General features: G+C 37.6%; 1 long non-coding RNA gene across 1 annotated transcript in view; it reads right to left on the bottom strand.

Annotated features, from left to right (window-relative positions):
* LOC126416076 (uncharacterized) overlaps positions 1-2,622 on the bottom strand; it is a 143,788-nt gene extending 141,166 nt beyond the window's left edge. Inside the window, exon 1 of the long non-coding RNA XR_007575409.1 lies at positions 2,542-2,622. This is a non-coding gene — a long non-coding RNA (uncharacterized LOC126416076). The remainder of the gene's footprint in view (positions 1-2,541) is intronic.
* Between the last annotated feature and the right edge of the window lie 11,613 nt (positions 2,623-14,235).

The raw sequence follows: 14,235 nt of genomic DNA, 5'->3' as shown, positions 1-14,235 counted from the left end.
TTCTTTTTTTCGTGGAAGGAGGTCAGCATTTCAACTAAATACTTGCCTAGGGTCCTTAAAACAAAAGGAGCCATCCCTAAGGTTATAACACATGATCAGATATAATTGGATATTTCTGTTACAATACTGCGGCATAAGTGACATGTCAAATGAGCTGTGGTATTTGAGTACTTTATCTAAAATCATGTAAACAATTGTTGTTTCTCTCAACAAGTCCATTAGTAATTTTCGGCCCCCGATCTTGCCCAATTAAGTTAGTGCTCTTAAGAGTTTGCTACATATCAAAAGCCTGTAAGATCTAATGTTCCTTCCTTTACCTGAAAAAAGTGGCACCATCTGATACTAGTGTCCTCTCAATTAAATATAATCAAGTAAGAACTGGATCTGAGCTAAATACGAGGGTAGGGGCGAGAGGGGGGAGGTGTGTGCAGTATTGCTTTTGAGATTCCATGACAAATGACTGTATAGGACTACACAGGCTATTAATTACACGTACAGGTATTCTTCAAACAGATACTCAGTTGACAGGTCTGTTTCTGTGCTGCAGCACAATATTAGTAGTATCCAAATGTCACAGTTTTAGTTTTCTGTATCAGTGGAGGGCGTGGCAATTGTCCTCCCCTTAGGCCGGTATTACACTATCAAATTTCTTTGTCAAAGATTTGATCAAAGATGTGATCCAATATTCCGTCCAATATATTGGACAAAGATCTTTGACGTAGCGCTACGAGGGGTATTACACTGTCATCAAATTTTTCGTCAAAGTTCGAGATGGCTGACAACAACTTGTTATTAACCGCAGCAGTTCTACGTACTCCAATTGCATTGTGTGCACATGCGGAAAAGAAGTGGGGGGAGAAAATGGGACCATACATACGAGGTTGACAGTCTTAAAAGTCCGGGGATTACAACTTGATAATAAATTCAGTTGGGAGGAGCACACCACAGAACTGCAGAACGCTTTAACAAATCTGTATTTGCAATTCGAGTGTTAGCAGACATAGGCAACATAAAAATGAAAAAGCTTGCATACTTTCATTGTCATATGGGATAATATTTTGGGGTAAATCTTGAAGTCAAACAAAAGTTTCTAAGGTCCAAAAGCGTGTAATACGTATTATTTGTGGAGTAAATTCACGGACCTCCTGCAGAAACCTCTTCAAAGAACTGGGTACTTCAGATTCTTGCATTGGTACGGGGGAAAATAAGATAGAAAACGAAACTGTTGGCGGGCCAGAAGTACAGTGAGACTCGTTTGGACGTACGAGATTTGCAGGTTAGCTTTTTTGTTTTGTATTTCATGCCTAGATACTTTCGTAGAGATATTGTTGCATGTGGATCATTATATGTAATGATTATTACAATACATGCAACGATATGTTTGTACAGTTATCTAGGCATGAGAAACAAACAAAAAAACTATAACTCTCGTAGGCCCAAATGACAGTCTCACTATACTTCCGGCTCGCAGGTTAACTACTGCCTCTCAGTATATTTACTTCTTAATAAAATTTGTCGTAAATAATATATCTCTTTTTCCAACAAACAACTCAGTTCATACATACAATACCAGGAACAAAAATGATCTGCACAAGGACTTAAAAACACTTACTTCAGTTCAAAAAGGGGTCCACTACTCAGGAACACTCATCTTCAATAATTTGCCAGGAAACATAAAAAAATTTAGTTAGAAATAAAGATCAGTTTAAAAGGAGCCTGAAAGACTTACTACTGGCAAACTCCTTCTACTCCGTTGGCGAAATTTTTAATAGAAACAAATGATGTATTTATTCATACTATTAGTATTTTTATTTCAGCTTAAAAAAAATCGACATGTTCCACATCCACGAGGATCTCCTCAGCACGGATCTATGGAACGAAAAACTAATCTAATCTGGGTGAAGCCGTGGGTTTTACGACGACACGATAAAAGCATTCAACAAAACTTGTTACGTGAGCTTACAGTGGAAGACGTCAAGTCGTACATCAATTACTTAAGAATGGATGAGCATACATTTCTGTATGTGCTCAATGAAGTGTATCCTCATATCACAAAGCACAATTTTCACTTAAGAACTGCTACATCATCAGAAGACAGGCTCACTATAACACTCCGATTCCTTGCTACAGGAGAGGGTTATGTTATGTTAGGTTAGGTTAGGTCAGGTTAGGTCTGCAATCTTCTTAATCTATTTTTTATTCAGGGTGCCTCACGTTGTAAAGCGCCTGATAAGCTTCAGACATCTCTATTAATTCTGTAGTTGTCGGCACACACCAATTGTATTTACCGGCAATGGTTATAAAAACACTACAGACGACAGAACGCTGCAGCGATGCTAGCGCTCCGCGTGGTAACATATCGCATTGCAGTGAACAGAAGACAAGCGATTTCTTTGATCAAATATACGGCCTCGGCCTAGATTTGATCAAATATTGGACGACATTTGTCAAAGATCCCTATTACACTATCAAATATCTTTGACAAAGATATTGGACAAAGATATTGGACAAAGAAATTTGATAGTGTAATACCGGCCCTACCCTCGGTGATACACCGTCATAATCGAGGTGGCTTCTTGGCATCCAGGGTGTTTCCTCATTCAAAGATTCTACAGCAGTTGGTGGCTTACAAGTGAAAAGCTACATTGCCCTTTTTCCTATGTTGACAGTCTGTCTCGATTTCTACCTCGCTACAAATGACGTTTAGTTTATTGCAATACATACTCGATATTCCTGGAAAATATAACCCTACTCTCCAACGCTCGTATTACATGTAGTTAAATATTGCGATACTTTTTCCTTTGGTTTCAACTTGTTTCCGCTGAAAATTATTATAACCCTAATATTCTCGTTCTTCGTAACTTTTGCTGATGATTTTATCCCTTTGAGTCGTATCGGTATTTCAACTGATTAAATTTTATAAGGCTTCCTTCAGTTATTTTGATTCTTCTGCAATTCAAATATGTGTAACCACTAAAGCATAAATTTCCGTCCACTGCTCCAATCACGAACTGATTCACGGTGATTGTACCAGTATCGCTGAGAGTAAACTCTGTACCATGGAGGTAAGAATAGATGCTCTGTACATAGATCCGTTTCGCCTCCTTATAATAACCTTGGCATATGGCTGTGCAAAAGCCACCCACCTGAGCCCACAATCTGCTGTCAACAATACCACCTGAGCTCATAAACTACTGTTTCCGTGCCTATTCTTCAGTGATGAAGACAGAGGGTAATTCTCCCAACGAGCGACTCAAAGTTTCTGCTCTAGAGACGGAAAAACACTTAACTGTTATGCTGTAGCAAATCCAGCTACGAAAAATTAAAGAACAATTTATGTCAACAAATATCACAAAATTCTTTCCTTCTTTTATATCGAACTGAGACCTATGATAAAATAAATATACCCGAAGAAACTAAAACAAGAATAATCGGTAAACATATGTTCACATAATGCCTCTTTCATCGTGCAGAATCATAGTCGCACAGGAATGCACAACAATTTGTGGAAAGGACGCACGTACACATGGACTTTCTCGCGTCCACAAGTCGCCTCATTGCACAAGCAGTCAGCTTTGAATCCCCCTTTTTTTTTGCTTGGGAGCTTGTGTTAGCTTATTGTGATAAAAGGCGACAAAAAAAAGAAAGGGTCGAGGGAACACGTGAGAAACTATCGGCGCATTCGTATTCTTCCAGTCCTGTCAAAAGTATTAGAGAAGGTAGCTGCAAACCATATCAAAAACTTTATTGTAAAAATTGATATTATAAATAAATTAATGGCAAGTAACCAATTTCGATTTCAACCTGGAAAAAACACTCCCCATGCACTGAATACCTTCATTGAAAAGATAGGCAAATCATTGGATCAGAGTACTGAAATTTCAGATATCTTCTGTGATCTCACAAAAGCATTTGACTCGGTGAACCATGACTTACTTATCTACAAATTATACAAATATGGGATTAAGGACAATGCTTTAAATTGGCTAACATTATACTTACACAACAGAAAACAAAGGGTAGCTATCAGCTCAAATGCAGTGAATTATTATTCTAAATAGAGTACAATAACACAAAGTGTGTCTCAAGGCTACATTTTGGCGCCAATCCTGTTCCTATTCTATGTAAATGACTTAGCCATAGATTCCCCATTAGTTCTGTTTGCAGACGATACTTCCGTTTTAATTGAAGATAACGATGCAGGAAGAATTCCAAGCGCCGTCATAAGGATACTGGATACCACAGAAAACTGATTCCAGTTAAGTGGGTTAAAACTGAACATTGCAAAAACTCATATGATACATTTCAAAATCAAACATTAAAATGTGTGGAACTTAAAGTACAGCTTAACAATCAACTTATAAAAGAATTCCTGAGACTAAATGTGGGCAATAACTTAAGCTGGAATACAAATATTGACTTCGCATGAAATAAATTTTGCACTTTAGCGTTTGAAATGCAAATACTAACACATTCCACTGACTTGAGTACACGAGTAGTATAAACACGCGTTGTATGTCGAAGTGCTAACGTTTTACCGGGGAAAAATGACGATTAGATTGGTAAATCTCTCGAAAAGTGAAGTATGACGCCAAAACGAAGTGTTTTTAAGAAACGTAGATTTCATGGTAATAGATTCTCAAATAAAGGGAAAAATTGTGTCCAACATGTGGCATGTGAAGTTCAGACAATGAAATGAAATAAAATGATCGTATGGCATTGTTGGCCGCGACTTGCGAGTCAATGATGATGAACACACAACACTCAGTCATCACGAGGAAGAGAAAATATCTGACCCCGCCGGGAATCGAACCCAGGACCCCGCGCGTGGGAAGCGAGAACGCCACCGCAAAACCACGAGCTGCGGACTCAGACAATGAACTACAGGCGAACTCGTCAGTATCTAGAGAAACACCCATTAAGCTGGGTTTACACTAGCAAGTCGCTTGCAGAAGTTATTGCTGCAAGTTATTGCTAGCCGCTTGTAGCTGTGTTTACACAATAGCGCAAGAATTAAGCAAGATTCTTCCGCAAGTTCTTTGGCAAGAAACTTGCGTCAACAACTTGCTGATACTGTTTACATATGCTTTCAGTACCACAACGAGTGACAGCCGAAGTGTAAAATGACAAGTAGGCAGGTGAGATCTGCTGCAGCTCTTGTAATTGTAATGCAAAACGTGAAAAAGAAAAAGAGAAGTATTTGGGTTAGAGAGAAGATAATGAGAAGATCGCAAAATGGTGCTTGTAATAACCTTTGCAAGAACTTAGTATCGAGAGCATGGATACTTCTGAAAACTTTTGCAGAATGTCCTCAAATGATCCTGAGTATTTGTTGATGTTAATAGCGCCTGTCATATCAAAACGAGACACAAACTTCGAATAAAATAGGCATTTCATTTATTTATGTGAAACATACAACCAAGAACAGTTTGAATTTTGAAATCTTTTCTTTGTAGGAGACTCATACAAGTCCCTAATGTACTTGTTTCATATTCCCGTCAGCACGATTTCTCTGATCGTACCCGATGTATGTAGAGCCTTTCTTAACGTCTTAAAAAGGGAAAATTATTTGAAGGCATGTGAAAACACAACAATGAAATTAAATTTTTACTGAAATAAACTGCATTTTACAGCATTATATGCTTATAATTTTTTTTTCTAATGCTCATAGAATGGAAAGTGACAAGCTAAGTAAATAGAGCACGTTATAATTACACATAGTCTTTTTCTAGACTCCTAAAACAACAAGCGAGTGGATGCAGGTGGCAAAGGGGTTGTGTCTTCAAGGTATGCTACTTTCTATGTACTTCTTTTATAGATGTGTCGAATATCGACGGGATTTCATTTAATGCACTCATCTTCTTCACTCTATCCTTAAAGTCTAGGTTATGCACGTTCTGTATTGCGGGGTAGCTCTCCATGGCTGCAATAAAATGTTCTGTATCCTGCTTCATCCATCCCTGTTTCTCCTCCATTTCTGAAATTTGTTTGCATATAATACGTAAGATGGTTGCATAAAATTAAGTCACCACATTAAGTAAAATGTTAAATATGAGTGTAATGCAGACAACATACTTACTATAACTTGCACTTCCTACTTGCAGGAAATAGAAATAAGTCCTAAAAGCTGCAAGTTACTTGCAGATACTTCTTGCGTGGTGTTTACACTGGAAGCGGAAAACGTGCAGCAAGTCACTTCCGCAATAAATTGCTACAGTCGCAAGTCGACTTGGCGATATGTTTACACTCGCAAATCGCGCGGCAAGTTCCTCTGTGCAAGCAAATTGCTGCAGTAACTTGCTAGTGTAAACCGAGCATTAGTGCTACAAAGATACTCTGATACTTACACGAATCCTAAAAGGGTGTTAGGTTAACGTGTGTGTTCTAGAATTTGTGGAGGGCCAGTTAGCTTAAATTTCATTTTGGAAATCTGATAAGTGTAAAGATAATTACTTTGAAGTAAATGTTAGGTGGTTTTATGAATTGAGAGCTATTGGCAAAGGACACACTGCAGCAGAAATAATGTGTGCCGTGATGAATATGACATGCCCACCTCATAAAATAGACAAGCGCGCATTATTCATTGGAGCTGCTGTGGAATATGTTGCATGTGAGTCAATGAAGGGTGCTGCAAACGAAGCTGTTGAAACAAATGATGGTATGACTCACATATTAGTAGCTTTTGATGCCACTTGGCAGAAGCATGACTACAGTTCTAAGAATTCTGTTGCTACGGTGAGCAGCTAAGATTTCCAGATTTCCAGATTTTAACCAAACCTTGTTATTAGTGTAAATCAGGGAACGAAGAAGGGCATATCTGTGACAAAATTTATGAAGGAACAAGTGGTGCTATCGAGGCCTCTGCAGCTATTGAAATTTTAGTCAATCTGTGAACGAAAGGGAGTGTGTTACACTAAATTCTTAGGTGATGGAGACTCAAAAGCATATAACAGTGTAGTAGCCACTCAGCCTTAGGGTGAGAAGACTATCACAAATCTGGAATGTGTTGGTCATGTCTAGAAGAGGATGGACGCCAGGTTGAGGAAGTTGAAACAAAGTTTGAGAGACAAGAAACGTTCTGGTGGTAAAGCCATAAGAGGCAGGCTGACAGACAAAATGATTGTTGAACTACAGCAGTATTATGGGATGGCCATTAGAAATAATACTGAGGACTTGTTGAAAATGAGGCAAGCAGTATGGGCTACCTTCTTCCAAAAACTGCCAACTGATGAAAAACCAGTACACCACCTCTGCCCTCCTGCACCTGATTCATGGTGCAATTACTGAAATGCCCAGTACTCAAACAGCCATAAACATTTCATCCCAGCAGCGGTCATGGATATCATAAAACCTATTTACAGAGACCTGGCAAATCCTGAATTACTGAGGAATTGTATGCATGGTCAGACTCAAAATCCCAATGAGTTGTTCAGTAATCCTATATGGACTCGCTTACCAAAAAATGTTTTTGTTGGAATGAAGACACTAAAGTGGGGCTCAGTGATGTTATTATGTTTAATGATGGTAACATTGGTAGGGTGAAAGTGCTACAAAATATAGAAATTAATTGCGGAGGAAACTGCGTCAGAGAACTTGAATGGATAGATAAGGTTCACTAAAGCAGAGTATGCAGCACAGTTGGCCACTAAGGAGTCCAGAAAGAAGAAAAGAAGAAGAAACTTGGAAAAAGATCAAAAGGGTGATATACAGTATGGTGCTGGGTGCTTCTGAGTGACTAAAAATAAAAAGTTAAGTTATATTAAGTGAGTTACAGTCTTTTGAAACTTTAGAAGCCATTCCTGGAAATTTACATTTTGTGTTGCATTTTTCCCTAAATCTCAGAAACCAATTCGAGTAGAGTATTCAAATTTTCAGGGAGTAATAACATACATGTCCTGAGTCTTTTGAACTAAAAGAAGAATATAATGTTATGTATAATTAAAATTCTTTAGGATAATGTACAAAAGTGCACAAAATTTGAACCACGTAATTAAAAAATTGTATTTCCGAAAGCAGTGGCTGAAATGAAATTATTGTAGTTCAGTACACTCAGGACATACAATTTAATTTCCTGTAAACATTTCATGTCAGTGGCTACTGGGGTCCTGAAATACAGGGAAGACAAGTCACTAAATTTAACATTATCGGGATAGGGCGTTCCAACTCCCCTTAAGAGCATGGCAGAGGGTTCATCGAACCACCTTCACAATAATTCTCCATTACTCCAATCTCGGGCAGTGCGCGGAAAAACGCGAGCTACGATCTCACTTATTATGATGATCGTTTCTCCCTGTGTAGGTTGGTATCAACAAAATATTTTAAACTTTTATACTTAATACTTGAATTATAAAACGCAGCTCCTGTAAATATACATATTTTACTATGGTACCATTTAAATTCGATTATTTATTACTTGTAATTTGTGGTCATGATTTGTAAACTGAAATTTGTCTTCATTCTCTCCATCTCAATTTTGAACTTTCCTGTATTAAGTATACTATATAAGTCTGTAATGGATCAGAATGGACCAATAATCGACAATGATTTGCCATTCTTGTTCTAGCATGTGCTTGAATTTTCTCCACAGATGGACCATGTACAGGAAGTGTCTGATATGATCGTTGCTGGATGTCTGAATTATTTTCCAACCACAAGCCACCTTTCTTGCAAAATGTGATAACTGTAATAGACTTTACATTATAGTACATGTTCCATACAGTGTGTTAACTATAAGTCAGCCGATCTAAAGGAGGCTGGAGGAAGTGGAGGAAGCATGCCCGTCTGCCTCCTGCAGTGATGGCAGTTTAACCTGCCCTCCATGCTTACGCGAAAGTAAATGTCAGGAACGAAGGTAAAGATTGGTTAAATTCTATTTTTAACTGACACTGAAATCGTCTTATGTATTGTCATGTAGATCCTAACTACAATAACTACGTACATTTATCGCAAGGGAAGGAAACACTAAAAAATATAGTGGAGTGCAAAACAGTACACAGCAGGCAGCATTGTCTGCTTCTCACAGAATTAACACAGAGGTGTACCATTGGCTGCAACAAAAAACCATTGACTAACGGCTAAAGCTTCTCGACTTCTACCAGTTCAAAATGGTTGAGTCTTAAGGCTCGTTTACAATGGGACGACGTCTTGCAATACTGTGGCATGTGATGGATATGTGGTGTGCGTCATCTTGTGGCATGCTACAAAAGGCAACATCTTGCAGCGTATGTTGAAAGTGGCAGGTTAATTTATATCAAACAACAGAATATGTGCCACACTGGGTCGGTCTTGCAGGAGAATGAGTGATAAAGTTATGGCGGCTGTTGCTTACTTGGTCATCACACATGCAGCTAACAATGGAAATGAAAAGAAATGTGAAAGGAAACAATGGCATAAGCAAAGAATGTTTAAAGAAGGCCCACGAACGAGTATGCTAGGAGATCTAGCAGCAGAATGCAACGATACTATATTCTAGAACGTTGGCCTGGAGTTCATTTGATGAAAGAATATAACAGTTTCCAACTTAACAAAATTGATTGACAAACTGAACCGCATACTTGTCATGTTAACAAACCACATACTTCACATATCTCTTTGACGAACTGACATAACAACAACTCAACAACTATCTTGCAGCCTCACTGCATCGCTTTATACAGAATTTCAACAATAAATTTCAAAATAACTCATTATTAATTTTGTACAATTGCGATGTTGCAATTAAAATTTACAAAAAGTAAAGAAATTAATGTTAGAGCCAAAGAAGGTATAAAATACAATATCATATTACATAAATTTTTATAGTATCAGCACTAGTTTTAAATATGAAAGTCGATCTGAACTCTAATTACAATAATGTCTCTCGTATTATTTTAGTTATGTAATTAATTACAGTTTGGATTTGGTTACTAACATTCAATGACATTACAAATCTCGTTTTTTATCGAACTGCACACCAAAAAGTTACAAATAAGGCCTCAAATTCTGAAAATCGTAAAGTTGTGTGATGTAGACAATTGGAGAGTTAATTAGAAATGTAATTATAAGGATATTAATTACAGAGGATGACATAAAAATAGATAATAAGTGAAAATACAACACATAGCAATAATTTTTAAACCGTTTCTCAAGATAATGAGGTTCTCTGTGTCAACCCACCAATCAACTGCAATTAAGGTAATTAAAGGAGCCAGCCACTCTTAAAATTTGTTACTAAATATCTCTTACTTCAACTTCTCAGCTAGGTTTTTGATTTGGAACCTGGATATAATTTTGTTTATGACAACAATCCATAAACAATTACGATAATACAAGTCCTTCCAGAATAAAAAACTGTATTTTGGCAAATTGAACCGAATAATGCGTCCAAAACACACACAAAAGTTTCCAGGAAGCACTTAATCGTCGGAAAACCACCCAGATGCATAAAAAAGGTGGTATCAGACATTTCATGTGAATCTAGAGGGAGACTATACCGTTATAAGTTGTTTAGTAATTTTACGAGAATGTCCAATCCAGAATTCAGTTATTTACTGCAGTTAACTATACATCTTATTCTAAAGAAAGATACCAATTGCCAAGACAATATTCGACTGGGAATCACATTACGATTCGTACAAGTCATTAATGTACTTTTTCATAGTTTCATATTCTGCTGTTTCCCTCATAGTGCCAGAAGTATCTGAAGCTATTCCATCAGTACTGAAGAATTACATAAGATACTGTTCAAATTGCAAAAATTGATGGAGCTCTTCTGATGTACCTGATATTTCAGGAAATTCTTTATTATCACCAATATCATTGTCAACTTATATAATTTCGCAGTTAGCTTCTGGACCACTAATTTCTGCACTGTTCTCCGATACAATAAATGGTAGTAATGTGATGCTGGGAGTTCGATTCTCATACTCTCCCAACGCTGCTTTGAATAGCACATTTGCAAGGATGTGCTTCACATATGTTTGTGTTGCCAGGGGGAATTTTCTCATTTCATAGCCGATGAACTCTCCATACATGCTCTTTTCATCTCTGTTGTCAACAGTTTTTAAAATCTGGCGACCTTCGTCCGCTCGTTCGAGCACCTCTGTCCATTTCCAGAGTTGTTCTTTTTTGGGTTTAGTAAATCTCATTCTCTGTGTTTGCCATGAGATGTAGTTGGTGTTTGAGATGCATTTTCTTCAGAAGGCTGACTTGCATCTTCATCTTTTGTTTCTGTGTCCTCTGTGTCGTCATTCTGGAAAAAAAAACAGGGAAAGTAATGATTATATTTTACTTTTCAGATTCCAAAGGGTACTGAAGAATGGAAGTGTGTTACCAGAAACTTTAAAGTGAAGTGGAACTTCCCTTCCTGTATATGAGCCAGAGATGGCAAGAATGCTGGAAGTGAATATATTACCCACAAAAAAACATTTAACGTTGTCTTTATGTTGACTGCAGACGGAAATTACTGCTTTCAATATGTACCTGTCGGTTGTCAGGGCCGCATATCAAATGGAGGAGTTTTTAAGAACTCTTAGTTTCATGAAGCGTTAACAGAAAATAAACATTCCTCCCCCAGGATGTCTTGCAGGACGAGAAAACTTGACACCATGTATGTTAGTAGTGGACGAGCATTTGCATTGACTATAAATATAATGAAACTGTATATGGGCAGATACCGAGATCAGACGAAAGAATATTTAATTACACACTTTCTCGGGTACAATGTACTATCAAAAACTCTTTCGGAATAATGCCCTCGGTTTTTAGAGTGCTCACAAAGTCAGTGTCACTTAAAGTTGAGAATGCTGAAAAGTTACAAAAGCTTGTATGTATCTCCAGAATTTTTTAAGGCGAAGTAAACGTCCAGAACTATTTGACCACCTCCAAGGAGTTTGGACACAGAAGACGTAGATAATGGTGGACTTGCTCTTAGATAGTGGACACAATTAATCGTAGCTGTACATATTTAACGAATTAATAAAAGGTAGCTCGAAGAACTTCCTGTGATGCATATGCAGTACGAAAAGGATTCAAAGAATATTTTATGACACCACACAGAAAGGGAGATACCAATAGTATCATCCCGCATCAGTGTATATTAATTATGTTCGTACTATAATCTATATTCATTTATGTAAATAGATAGAATTATCTTAATGAACTCAAATATTTTAGTTGTTTTTCCCCACAAACTTGTTTGTGTGGTCTACCATAGTAAAATGAATTTTAAAACTACTTTTTACATCTATCGACTAAATATTAATTAAAATCCATTTGGTAGAAAGTACTATATGTAGTTTATTCAAGACAACTATTTAAAAACTCAGCGACTTTCTAAGAATAGAATAAAATTTCCTATTTCACAAATATTGATGTTTCTTGATAATTTTCTGGCCATGGACTGATACACTACACTACTCAGTTAAGAAATATGAATCGTTATTGAAATCGAGATACTTACAATTAAGCTGTCCATTCCCGCATGTGGTTCCATCGCGTCTAGGATGAGTTTTAATAATCGGTGCAATTCAAATACGTTTTTTCTTCAGTCAAATCGACCGATGTTCCTGTATACGAAATATGGAGAATGAGAAACTGATACCAAGCAAGAATGATTTTGTGGCATCCTGTGGATGAAAAGATTATAATCGGGATATAGTTTGCAATCTATGTACTGAAACCGAAGGATTATTCGAAACCTCACATAGGCCAAATATTTATTGGAAATCTTAGGCATAGATTGTAACCTCAAAAAATAATTTGTTCAAATGGAAAGGGTGGCGTATCTTACATGTTTATGGCTACTGTTCTGGATCTTTTTTGTGGTAGGTTGTCTTTCGTTGTCTATAAATTATTATTACTGCTTACTGACACTTTGTGCCAGTAGAGTAGTGGTTCTGCTAATATGAAGTGGTTTGCAAATGTGATATATTGTATGTATTTCCACTTTTAAGTGCTTTACGTTTTCAGAGTATCTTGTGGCTACACTTTATGCTTGTCTTTCACTCATGTGCCAAATGACATTCATTGAATGTTAATTGGAGTATGTCTGCACAACTTTAAATAAATGTAGCGAAACAGAGTGTTTATAATTGCTTTTCAAGGTCACCATGAATAATGTCGAGTATGAGCAGGACGTTTCTTCTGTCATCTCGTATATTTGTATAGCTTGTCTGGTTATTCTGATAAGTGAGGACAGAATGGGTAGTATTCACCACGTTCTTTATGAGTCAGGAAAGCCCATTCACACGCATTCGGCGTCTCTTTAATAGCAGAAGCCACTACGTAGCACTCATATCCAAGCTGAAAGGCGTTGTGGTATCCATCCCATAATAAGTGGTTAGCATCTAACCTACTTTATACATAGAAAAGATTCTAACGTAACCTAACCTTGTTGACCCTGCCAATAACTGACGAAGGAGATATGAAACACTATGACCACTCTGTCGGCCGATGTTATAAGGCGACTTCTGGCGACAGTGTCTGACTACCGCTGCCGGTGTCACTGTGAACTCAGCCTTATTGCACGCTAGTTAAGTCACACGTGACAGCATTATGTGTACATGCTGTATCGAAAGCGACAAAGACCGCGTATCAACTTTTGGGATTGTTTGAGACGTTAAACTGCGGAAGCAATTATGATGAGCTATTTCTTTAATTTGTCTGGAAAAATGGCTACCGCAGTTTAGAGTCTCGAACGATCATAAAATGCGATACGTGGCCTCTGTAGTCATCTATACAGTGTGCACACGTCATAATGACGTCACTTGTGACTTTACCAGGTTGCAATAAAAGCCAGTTCACACTGTCCATCACAGCACCATCATGTCACGGCACCATCACGTCAGGGTGTACTCGCACTGTACTCACATGGTCACACTGTCAGTAACGGCACAGTATGTCAAGTCAAATCACAGGGCTGTCCTCAGCTACTTTTTCACAGGAATTGCGATCTTCGCTAGATGCCTTTTAACTGTTTTTATGCAGGAAGTGCACACCCGGTAGCTTATATAAGTGGATGCTGGAGTTCACATTTGCACGAAAACGACATTTATTGGTCTCAAATGGTTTGGAGTTTACAGGAATAGATTGTACATAAGATAAGGAAGACAGAAGTGCAAAACAACACAAAAAGGAGTGTGAATCCGAATAATATCGTTACATGGTACAGAAGAGAAATTTCACACAGTGCACAAGGAGCTCAAGGAGGAGGAATCTGCATTTTATATCCTAGAAAGTCGAAGCACAGGCTTTTTT

Source organism: Schistocerca serialis, chromosome 8 (assembly GCF_023864345.2).
Source record: "Schistocerca serialis cubense isolate TAMUIC-IGC-003099 chromosome 8, iqSchSeri2.2, whole genome shotgun sequence".
NCBI classification, from domain to species: Eukaryota; Metazoa; Arthropoda; class Insecta; order Orthoptera; family Acrididae; genus Schistocerca; species Schistocerca serialis.
The sequence above is the reverse complement of the archived record's forward strand: the minus strand, read 5'-3'. Positions and strand labels throughout refer to the sequence as shown.